Raw genomic sequence first — 12,000 nt, forward strand, 5'->3', positions numbered from 1 at the left:
CCAAGACAATGCGTTTCTCACTGTTACATGCATTTGAATGGGAAACTCGCCCGAGACAAAGTATAGGTTTTCATTATGTGAATAATTTTAAAATCTTAGCTCAAACGGCTGCAAAACCTGTTTGCCCAGCACGGGGATATTGAGTTCTATAAGATAAAGCCATAAACATATGTTTCTGAGTCTTCTATCAAAAGTTACAGCGATTTATATGAAGTTGTACGAAAATGCTTTCTTTCGCCAAGACAGTGTTTCTCACTGTTACATGCATTTGAATGGGAAACTCACCTGAAACAAAGTATAGGTTTTCATTATGTGAATAATTTTAAAATCTTAGCTCAAACGGCTGCAAAACCTGTTTGCCCAGCACGGGGATATTGAGTTCTATAAGATAAAGCCATAAACATGTTTGTCTGAGTCTTCTATCAAAAGTTACAGCGATTTATATGAAGTTGTTCAAAAACGCTTTATTTCGCCAAGACAATGCGTTTCTCACTGTTACATGCATTTGAATGGGAAACTCGCCCGAGACAAAGTATAGGTTTTCATTATGTGAATAATTTTAAAATCTTAGCTCAAACGGCTGCAAAACCTGTTTGCCCAGCACGGGGATATTGAGTTCTATAAGATAAAGCCATAAACATGTTTGTCTGAGTCTTCTATCAAAAGTTACAGCGATTTATATGAAGTTGTACGAAAATGCTTTCTTTCGCCAAGACAGTGTGTTTCTCACTGTTACATGCATTTGAATGGGAAACTCGCCTGAAACAAAGTATAGGTTTTCATTATGTGAATAATTTTAAAATCTTAGCTCAAACGGCTGCAAAACCTGTTTGCCCAGCACGGGGATATTGAGTTCTATAAGATAAAGCCATAAACATGTGTTTCTGAGTCTTCTATCAAAAGTTACAGCGATTTATATGATGTTGTACGAAAACGCTTTATTTCGCCAAGACAGTGTGTTTCTCACTGTTACATGCATTTGAATGGGAAACTCGCCCGAGACAAAGTATAGGTTTTCATTATGTGAATAATTTTAAAATCTTAGCTCAAACGGCTGCAAAACCTGTTTGCCCAGCACGGGGATATTGAGTTCTATAAGATAAAGCCATAAACATATGTTTCTGAGTCTTCTATCAAAAGTTACAGCGATTTATATGAAGTTGTACGAAAATGCTTTCTTTCGCCAAGACAGTGTGTTTCTCACTGTTACATGCATTTGAATGGGAAACTCGCCTGAAACAAAGTATAGGTTTTCATTATGTGAATAATTTTAAAATCTTAGCTCAAACGGCTGCAAAACCTGTTTGCCCAGCACGGGGATATTGAGTTCTATAAGATAAAGCCATAAACATGTGTTTCTGAGTCTTCTATCAAAAGTTACAGCGATTTATATGAAGTTGTTCAAAAACGCTTTATTTCGCCAAGACAATGCGTTTCTCACTGTTACATGCATTTGAATGGGAAACTCACCTGAAACAAAGTATAGGTTTTCATTATGTGAATAATTTTAAAATCTTAGCTCAAACGGCTGCAAAACCTGTTTGCCCAGCATGGGGATATTGAGTTCTATAAGATAAAGCCATAAACATGTTTGTCTGAGTCTTCTATCAAAAGTTACAGCGATTTATATGAAGTTGTACAAAAATGCTTTCTTTCGCCAAGACAGTGTGTTTCTCACTGTTACATGCATTTGAATGGGAAACTCGCCCGAGACAAAGTATAGGTTTTCATTATGTGAATAATTTTAAAATCTTAGCTCAAACGGCTGCAAAACCTGTTTGCCCAGCACGGGGATATTGAGTTCTATAAGATAAAGCCATAAACATATGTTTCTGAGTCTTCTATCAAAAGTTACAGCGATTTATATGAAGTTGTACGAAAATGCTTTCTTTCGCCAAGACAGTGTGTTTCTCACTGTTACATGCATTTGAATGGGAAACTCGCCTGAAACAAAGTATAGGTTTTCATTATGTGAATAATTTTAAAATCTTAGCTCAAACGGCTGCAAAACCTGTTTGCCCAGCACGGGGATATTGAGTTCTATAAGATAAAGCCATAAACATGTTTGTCTGAGTCTTCTATCAAAAGTTACAGCTATTTATATGAAGTTGTTCAAAAACGCTTTATTTCGCCAAGACAATGCGTTTCTCACTGTTACATGCATTTGAATGGGAAACTCGCCCGAGACAAAGTATAGGTTTTCATTATGTGAATAATTTTAAAATCTTAGCTCAAACGGCTGCAAAACCTGTTTGCCCAGCACGGGGATATTGAGTTCTATAAGATAAAGCCATAAACATGTTTGTCTGAGTCTTCTATCAAAAGTTACAGCGATTTATATGAAGTTGTTCAAAAACGCTTTATTTCGCCAAGACAATGCGTTTCTCACTGTTACATGCATTTGAATGGGAAACTCGCCCGAGACAAAGTATAGGTTTTCATTATGTGAATAATTTTAAAATCTTAGCTCAAACGGCTGCAAAACCTGTTTGCCCAGCACGGGGATATTGAGTTCTATAAGATAAAGCCATAAACATGTGTTTCTGAGTCTTCTATCAAAAGTTACAGCGATTTATATGATGTTGTACGAAAACGCTTTCTTTCGCCAAGACAGTGTGTTTCTCACTGTTACATGCATTTGAATGGGAAACTCGCCCGAGACAAAGTATAGGTTTTCATTATGTGAATAATTTTAAAATCTTAGCTCAAACGGCTGCAAAACCTGTTTGCCTAGCACGGGGATATTGAGTTCTATAAGATAAAGCCATAAACATCTTTGTCTGAGTCTTCTATCAAAAGTTACAGCGATTTATATGAAGTTGTTCAAAAACGCTTTATTTCGCCAAGACAATGCGTTTCTCACTGTTACATGCATTTGAATGGGAAACTCGCCCGAGACAAAGTATAGGTTTTCATTATGTGAATAATTTTAAAATCTTAGCTCAAACGGCTGCAAAACCTGTTTGCCCAGCACGGGGATATTGAGTTCTATAAGATAAAGCCATAAACATGTTTGTCTGAGTCTTCTATCAAAAGTTACAGCGATTTATATGAAGTTGTACGAAAATGCTTTCTTTCGCCAAGACAGTGTGTTTCTCACTGTTACATGCATTTGAATGGGAAACTCGCCTGAAACAAAGTATAGGTTTTCATTATGTGAATAATTTTAAAATCTTAGCTCAAACGGCTGCAAAACCTGTTTGCCCAGCACGGGGATATTGAGTTCTATAAGATAAAGCCATAAACATGTTTGTCTGAGTCTTCTATCAAAAGTTACAGCGATTTATATGAAGTTGTTCAAAAACGCTTTATTTCGCCAAGACAATGCGTTTCTCACTGTTACATGCATTTGAATGGGAAACTCGCCCGAGACAAAGTATAGGTTTTCATTATGTGAATAATTTTAAAATCTTAGCTCAAACGGCTGCAAAACCTGTTTGCCCAGCACGGGGATATTGAGTTCTATAAGATAAAGCCATAAACATATGTTTCTGAGTCTTCTATCAAAAGTTACAGCGATTTATATGAAGTTGTACGAAAATGCTTTCTTTCGCCAAGACAGTGTTTCTCACTGTTACATGCATTTGAATGGGAAACTCACCTGAAACAAAGTATAGGTTTTCATTATGTGAATAATTTTAAAATCTTAGCTCAAACGGCTGCAAAACCTGTTTGCCCAGCACGGGGATATTGAGTTCTATAAGATAAAGCCATAAACATGTTTGTCTGAGTCTTCTATCAAAAGTTACAGCGATTTATATGAAGTTGTTCAAAAACGCTTTATTTCGCCAAGACAATGCGTTTCTCACTGTTACATGCATTTGAATGGGAAACTCGCCCGAGACAAAGTATAGGTTTTCATTATGTGAATAATTTTAAAATCTTAGCTCAAACGGCTGCAAAACCTGTTTGCCCAGCACGGGGATATTGAGTTCTATAAGATAAAGCCATAAACATGTTTGTCTGAGTCTTCTATCAAAAGTTACAGCGATTTATATGAAGTTGTACGAAAATGCTTTCTTTCGCCAAGACAGTGTGTTTCTCACTGTTACATGCATTTGAATGGGAAACTCGCCTGAAACAAAGTATAGGTTTTCATTATGTGAATAATTTTAAAATCTTAGCTCAAACGGCTGCAAAACCTGTTTGCCCAGCACGGGGATATTGAGTTCTATAAGATAAAGCCATAAACATGTGTTTCTGAGTCTTCTATCAAAAGTTACAGCGATTTATATGATGTTGTACGAAAACGCTTTATTTCGCCAAGACAGTGTGTTTCTCACTGTTACATGCATTTGAATGGGAAACTCGCCCGAGACAAAGTATAGGTTTTCATTATGTGAATAATTTTAAAATCTTAGCTCAAACGGCTGCAAAACCTGTTTGCCCAGCACGGGGATATTGAGTTCTATAAGATAAAGCCATAAACATATGTTTCTGAGTCTTCTATCAAAAGTTACAGCGATTTATATGAAGTTGTACGAAAATGCTTTCTTTCGCCAAGACAGTGTGTTTCTCACTGTTACATGCATTTGAATGGGAAACTCGCCTGAAACAAAGTATAGGTTTTCATTATGTGAATAATTTTAAAATCTTAGCTCAAACGGCTGCAAAACCTGTTTGCCCAGCACGGGGATATTGAGTTCTATAAGATAAAGCCATAAACATGTTTGTCTGAGTCTTCTATCAAAAGTTACAGCGATTTATATGAAGTTGTTCAAAAACGCTTTATTTCGCCAAGACAATGCGTTTCTCACTGTTACATGCATTTGAATGGGAAACTCGCCCGAGACAAAGTATAGGTTTTCATTATGTGAATAATTTTAAAATCTTAGCTCAAACGGCTGCAAAACCTGTTTGCCCAGCACGGGGATATTGAGTTCTATAAGATAAAGCCATAAACATATGTTTCTGAGTCTTCTATCAAAAGTTACAGCGATTTATATGAAGTTGTACGAAAACGCTTTCTTTCGCCAAGACAGTGTGTTTCTCACTGTTACATGCATTTGAATGGGAAACTCGCCCGAGACAAAGTATAGGTTTTCATTATGTGAATAATTTTAAAATCTTAGCTCAAACGGCTGCAAAACCTGTTTGCCCAGCACGGGGATATTGAGTTCTATAAGATAAAGCCATAAACATATGTTTCTGAGTCTTCTATCAAAAGTTACAGCGATTTATATGAAGTTGTACGAAAATGCTTTCTTTCGCCAAGACAGTGTGTTTCTCACTGTTACATGCATTTGAATGGGAAACTCGCCTGAAACAAAGTATAGGTTTTCATTATGTGAATAATTTTAAAATCTTAGCTCAAACGGCTGCAAAACCTGTTTGCCCAGCACGGGGATATTGAGTTCTATAAGATAAAGCCATAAACATGTTTGTCTGAGTCTTCTATCAAAAGTTACAGCGATTTATATGAAGTTGTTCAAAAACGCTTTATTTCGCCAAGACAATGCGTTTCTCACTGTTACATGCATTTGAATGGGAAACTCGCCCGAGACAAAGTATAGGTTTTCATTATGTGAATAATTTTAAAATCTTAGCTCAAACGGCTGCAAAACCTGTTTGCCCAGCACGGGGATATTGAGTTCTATAAGATAAAGCCATAAACATGTGTTTCTGAGTCTTCTATCAAAAGTTACAGCGATTTATATGAAGTTGTTCGAAAATGCTTTCTTTCGCCAAGACAGTGTGTTTCTCACTGTTACATGCATTTGAATGGGAAACTCACCTGAAACAAAGTATAGGTTTTCATTATGTGAATAATTTTAAAATCTTAGCTCAAACGGCTGCAAAACCTGTTTGCCCAGCACGGGGATATTGAGTTCTATAAGATAAAGCCATAAACATGTTTGTCTGAGTCTTCTATCAAAAGTTACAGCGATTTATATGAAGTTGTTCAAAAACGCTTTATTTCGCCAAGACAATGCGTTTCTCACTGTTACATGCATTTGAATGGGAAACTCGCCCGAGACAAAGTATAGGTTTTCATTATGTGAATAATTTTAAAATCTTAGCTCAAACGGCTGCAAAACCTGTTTGCCCAGCACGGGGATATTGAGTTCTATAAGATAAAGCCATAAACATGTTTGTCTGAGTCTTCTATCAAAAGTTACAGCGATTTATATGAAGTTGTACGAAAATGCTTTCTTTCGCCAAGACAGTGTGTTTCTCACTGTTACATGCATTTGAATGGGAAACTCGCCTGAAACAAAGTATAGGTTTTCATTATGTGAATAATTTTAAAATCTTAGCTCAAACGGCTGCAAAACCTGTTTGCCCAGCACGGGGATATTGAGTTCTATAAGATAAAGCCATAAACATGTGTTTCTGAGTCTTCTATCAAAAGTTACAGCGATTTATATGATGTTGTACGAAAACGCTTTATTTCGCCAAGACAGTGTGTTTCTCACTGTTACATGCATTTGAATGGGAAACTCGCCCGAGACAAAGTATAGGTTTTCATTATGTGAATAATTTTAAAATCTTAGCTCAAACGGCTGCAAAACCTGTTTGCCCAGCACGGGGATATTGAGTTCTATAAGATAAAGCCATAAACATATGTTTCTGAGTCTTCTATCAAAAGTTACAGCGATTTATATGAAGTTGTACGAAAATGCTTTCTTTCGCCAAGACAGTGTGTTTCTCACTGTTACATGCATTTGAATGGGAAACTCGCCTGAAACAAAGTATAGGTTTTCATTATGTGAATAATTTTAAAATCTTAGCTCAAACGGCTGCAAAACCTGTTTGCCCAGCACGGGGATATTGAGTTCTATAAGATAAAGCCATAAACATGTTTGTCTGAGTCTTCTATCAAAAGTTACAGCGATTTATATGAAGTTGTTCAAAAACGCTTTATTTCGCCAAGACAATGCGTTTCTCACTGTTACATGCATTTGAATGGGAAACTCGCCCGAGACAAAGTATAGGTTTTCATTATGTGAATAATTTTAAAATCTTAGCTCAAACGGCTGCAAAACCTGTTTGCCCAGCACGGGGATATTGAGTTCTATAAGATAAAGCCATAAACATATGTTTCTGAGTCTTCTATCAAAAGTTACAGCGATTTATATGAAGTTGTACGAAAACGCTTTCTTTCGCCAAGACAGTGTGTTTCTCACTGTTACATGCATTTGAATGGGAAACTCGCCCGAGACAAAGTATAGGTTTTCATTATGTGAATAATTTTAAAATCTTAGCTCAAACGGCTGCAAAACCTGTTTGCCCAGCACGGGGATATTGAGTTCTATAAGATAAAGCCATAAACATATGTTTCTGAGTCTTCTATCAAAAGTTACAGCGATTTATATGAAGTTGTACGAAAATGCTTTCTTTCGCCAAGACAGTGTGTTTCTCACTGTTACATGCATTTGAATGGGAAACTCGCCTGAAACAAAGTATAGGTTTTCATTATGTGAATAATTTTAAAATCTTAGCTCAAACGGCTGCAAAACCTGTTTGCCCAGCACGGGGATATTGAGTTCTATAAGATAAAGCCATAAACATGTTTGTCTGAGTCTTCTATCAAAAGTTACAGCGATTTATATGAAGTTGTTCAAAAACGCTTTATTTCGCCAAGACAATGCGTTTCTCACTGTTACATGCATTTGAATGGGAAACTCGCCCGAGACAAAGTATAGGTTTTCATTATGTGAATAATTTTAAAATCTTAGCTCAAACGGCTGCAAAACCTGTTTGCCCAGCACGGGGATATTGAGTTCTATAAGATAAAGCCATAAACATGTGTTTCTGAGTCTTCTATCAAAAGTTACAGCGATTTATATGAAGTTGTTCGAAAATGCTTTCTTTCGCCAAGACAGTGTGTTTCTCACTGTTACATGCATTTGAATGGGAAACTCACCTGAAACAAAGTATAGGTTTTCATTATGTGAATAATTTTAAAATCTTAGCTCAAACGGCTGCAAAACCTGTTTGCCCAGCACGGGGATATTGAGTTCTATAAGATAAAGCCATAAACATATGTTTCTGAGTCTTCTATCAAAAGTTACAGCGATTTATATGAAGTTGTACGAAAACGCTTTCTTTCGCCAAGACAGTGTGTTTCTCACTGTTACATGCATTTGAATGGGAAACTCGCCCGAGACAAAGTATAGGTTTTCATTATGTGAATAATTTTAAAATCTTAGCTCAAACGGCTGCAAAACCTGTTTGCCCAGCACGGGGATATTGAGTTCTATAAGATAAAGCCATAAACATATGTTTCTGAGTCTTCTATCAAAAGTTACAGCGATTTATATGAAGTTGTACGAAAATGCTTTCTTTCGCCAAGACAGTGTGTTTCTCACTGTTACATGCATTTGAATGGGAAACTCGCCTGAAACAAAGTATAGGTTTTCATTATGTGAATAATTTTAAAATCTTAGCTCAAACGGCTGCAAAACCTGTTTGCCCAGCACGGGGATATTGAGTTCTATAAGATAAAGCCATAAACATGTTTGTCTGAGTCTTCTATCAAAAGTTACAGCGATTTATATGAAGTTGTACGAAAATGCTTTCTTTCGCCAAGACAATGCGTTTCTCACTGTTACATGCATTTGAATGGGAAACTCGCCCGAGACAAAGTATAGGTTTTCATTATGTGAATAATTTTAAAATCTTAGCTCAAACGGCTGCAAAACCTGTTTGCCTAGCACGGGGATATTGAGTTCTATAAGATAAAGCCATAAACATCTTTGTCTGAGTCTTCTATCAAAAGTTACAGCGATTTATATGAAGTTGTTCAAAAACGCTTTATTTCGCCAAGACAATGCGTTTCTCACTGTTACATGCATTTGAATGGGAAACTCGCCCGAGACAAAGTATAGGTTTTCATTATGTGAATAATTTTAAAATCTTAGCTCAAACGGCTGCAAAACCTGTTTGCCCAGCACGGGGATATTGAGTTCTATAAGATAAAGCCATAAACATGTTTGTCTGAGTCTTCTATCAAAAGTTACAGCGATTTATATGAAGTTGTACGAAAATGCTTTCTTTCGCCAAGACAGTGTGTTTCTCACTGTTACATGCATTTGAATGGGAAACTCGCCTGAAACAAAGTATAGGTTTTCATTATGTGAATAATTTTAAAATCTTAGCTCAAACGGCTGCAAAACCTGTTTGCCCAGCACGGGGATATTGAGTTCTATAAGATAAAGCCATAAACATGTTTGTCTGAGTCTTCTATCAAAAGTTACAGCGATTTATATGAAGTTGTTCAAAAACGCTTTATTTCGCCAAGACAATGCGTTTCTCACTGTTACATGCATTTGAATGGGAAACTCGCCCGAGACAAAGTATAGGTTTTCATTATGTGAATAATTTTAAAATCTTAGCTCAAACGGCTGCAAAACCTGTTTGCCCAGCACGGGGATATTGAGTTCTATAAGATAAAGCCATAAACATATGTTTCTGAGTCTTCTATCAAAAGTTACAGCGATTTATATGAAGTTGTACGAAAATGCTTTCTTTCGCCAAGACAGTGTTTCTCACTGTTACATGCATTTGAATGGGAAACTCACCTGAAACAAAGTATAGGTTTTCATTATGTGAATAATTTTAAAATCTTAGCTCAAACGGCTGCAAAACCTGTTTGCCCAGCACGGGGATATTGAGTTCTATAAGATAAAGCCATAAACATGTTTGTCTGAGTCTTCTATCAAAAGTTACAGCGATTTATATGAAGTTGTTCAAAAACGCTTTATTTCGCCAAGACAATGCGTTTCTCACTGTTACATGCATTTGAATGGGAAACTCGCCCGAGACAAAGTATAGGTTTTCATTATGTGAATAATTTTAAAATCTTAGCTCAAACGGCTGCAAAACCTGTTTGCCCAGCACGGGGATATTGAGTTCTATAAGATAAAGCCATAAACATCTTTGTCTGAGTCTTCTATCAAAAGTTACAGCGATTTATATGAAGTTGTACGAAAATGCTTTCTTTCGCCAAGACAGTGTGTTTCTCACTGTTACATGCATTTGAATGGGAAACTCGCCTGAAACAAAGTATAGGTTTTCATTATGTGAATAATTTTAAAATCTTAGCTCAAACGGCTGCAAAACCTGTTTGCCCAGCACGGGGATATTGAGTTCTATAAGATAAAGCCATAAACATGTGTTTCTGAGTCTTCTATCAAAAGTTACAGCGATTTATATGATGTTGTACGAAAACGCTTTATTTCGCCAAGACAGTGTGTTTCTCACTGTTACATGCATTTGAATGGGAAACTCGCCCGAGACAAAGTATAGGTTTTCATTATGTGAATAATTTTAAAATCTTAGCTCAAACGGCTGCAAAACCTGTTTGCCCAGCACGGGGATATTGAGTTCTATAAGATAAAGCCATAAACATATGTTTCTGAGTCTTCTATCAAAAGTTACAGCGATTTATATGAAGTTGTACGAAAATGCTTTCTTTCGCCAAGACAGTGTGTTTCTCACTGTTACATGCATTTGAATGGGAAACTCGCCTGAAACAAAGTATAGGTTTTCATTATGTGAATAATTTTAAAATCTTAGCTCAAACGGCTGCAAAACCTGTTTGCCCAGCACGGGGATATTGAGTTCTATAAGATAAAGCCATAAACATGTTTGTCTGAGTCTTCTATCAAAAGTTACAGCGATTTATATGAAGTTGTTCAAAAACGCTTTATTTCGCCAAGACAATGCGTTTCTCACTGTTACATGCATTTGAATGGGAAACTCGCCCGAGACAAAGTATAGGTTTTCATTATGTGAATAATTTTAAAATCTTAGCTCAAACGGCTGCAAAACCTGTTTGCCCAGCACGGGGATATTGAGTTCTATAAGATAAAGCCATAAACATATGTTTCTGAGTCTTCTATCAAAAGTTACAGCGATTTATATGAAGTTGTACGAAAACGCTTTCTTTCGCCAAGACAGTGTGTTTCTCACTGTTACATGCATTTGAATGGGAAACTCGCCCGAGACAAAGTATAGGTTTTCATTATGTGAATAATTTTAAAATCTTAGCTCAAACGGCTGCAAAACCTGTTTGCCCAGCACGGGGATATTGAGTTCTATAAGATAAAGCCATAAACATATGTTTCTGAGTCTTCTATCAAAAGTTACAGCGATTTATATGAAGTTGTACGAAAATGCTTTCTTTCGCCAAGACAGTGTGTTTCTCACTGTTACATGCATTTGAATGGGAAACTCGCCTGAAACAAAGTATAGGTTTTCATTATGTGAATAATTTTAAAATCTTAGCTCAAACGGCTGCAAAACCTGTTTGCCCAGCACGGGGATATTGAGTTCTATAAGATAAAGCCATAAACATGTTTGTCTGAGTCTTCTATCAAAAGTTACAGCGATTTATATGAAGTTGTTCAAAAACGCTTTATTTCGCCAAGACAATGCGTTTCTCACTGTTACATGCATTTGAATGGGAAACTCGCCCGAGACAAAGTATAGGTTTTCATTATGTGAATAATTTTAAAATCTTAGCTCAAACGGCTGCAAAACCTGTTTGCCCAGCACGGGGATATTGAGTTCTATAAGATAAAGCCATAAACATGTGTTTCTGAGTCTTCTATCAAAAGTTACAGCGATTTATATGAAGTTGTTCGAAAATGCTTTCTTTCGCCAAGACAGTGTGTTTCTCACTGTTACATGCATTTGAATGGGAAACTCACCTGAAACAAAGTATAGGTTTTCATTATGTGAATAATTTTAAAATCTTAGCTCAAACGGCTGCAAAACCTGTTTGCCCAGCACGGGGATATTGAGTTCTATAAGATAAAGCCATAAACATATGTTTCTGAGTCTTCTATCAAAAGTTACAGCGATTTATATGAAGTTGTACGAAAACGCTTTCTTTCGCCAAGACAGTGTGTTTCTCACTGTTACATGCATTTGAATGGGAAACTCGCCCGAGACAAAGTATAGGTTTTCATTATGTGAATAATTTTAAAATCTTAGCTCAAACGGCTGCAAAACCTGTTTGCCCAGCACGGGGATATTGAGTTCTATAAGATA

Source organism: Maylandia zebra, linkage group LG23, assembly GCF_041146795.1.
Source record: "Maylandia zebra isolate NMK-2024a linkage group LG23, Mzebra_GT3a, whole genome shotgun sequence".
Taxonomy (NCBI): domain Eukaryota; kingdom Metazoa; phylum Chordata; class Actinopteri; order Cichliformes; family Cichlidae; genus Maylandia; species Maylandia zebra.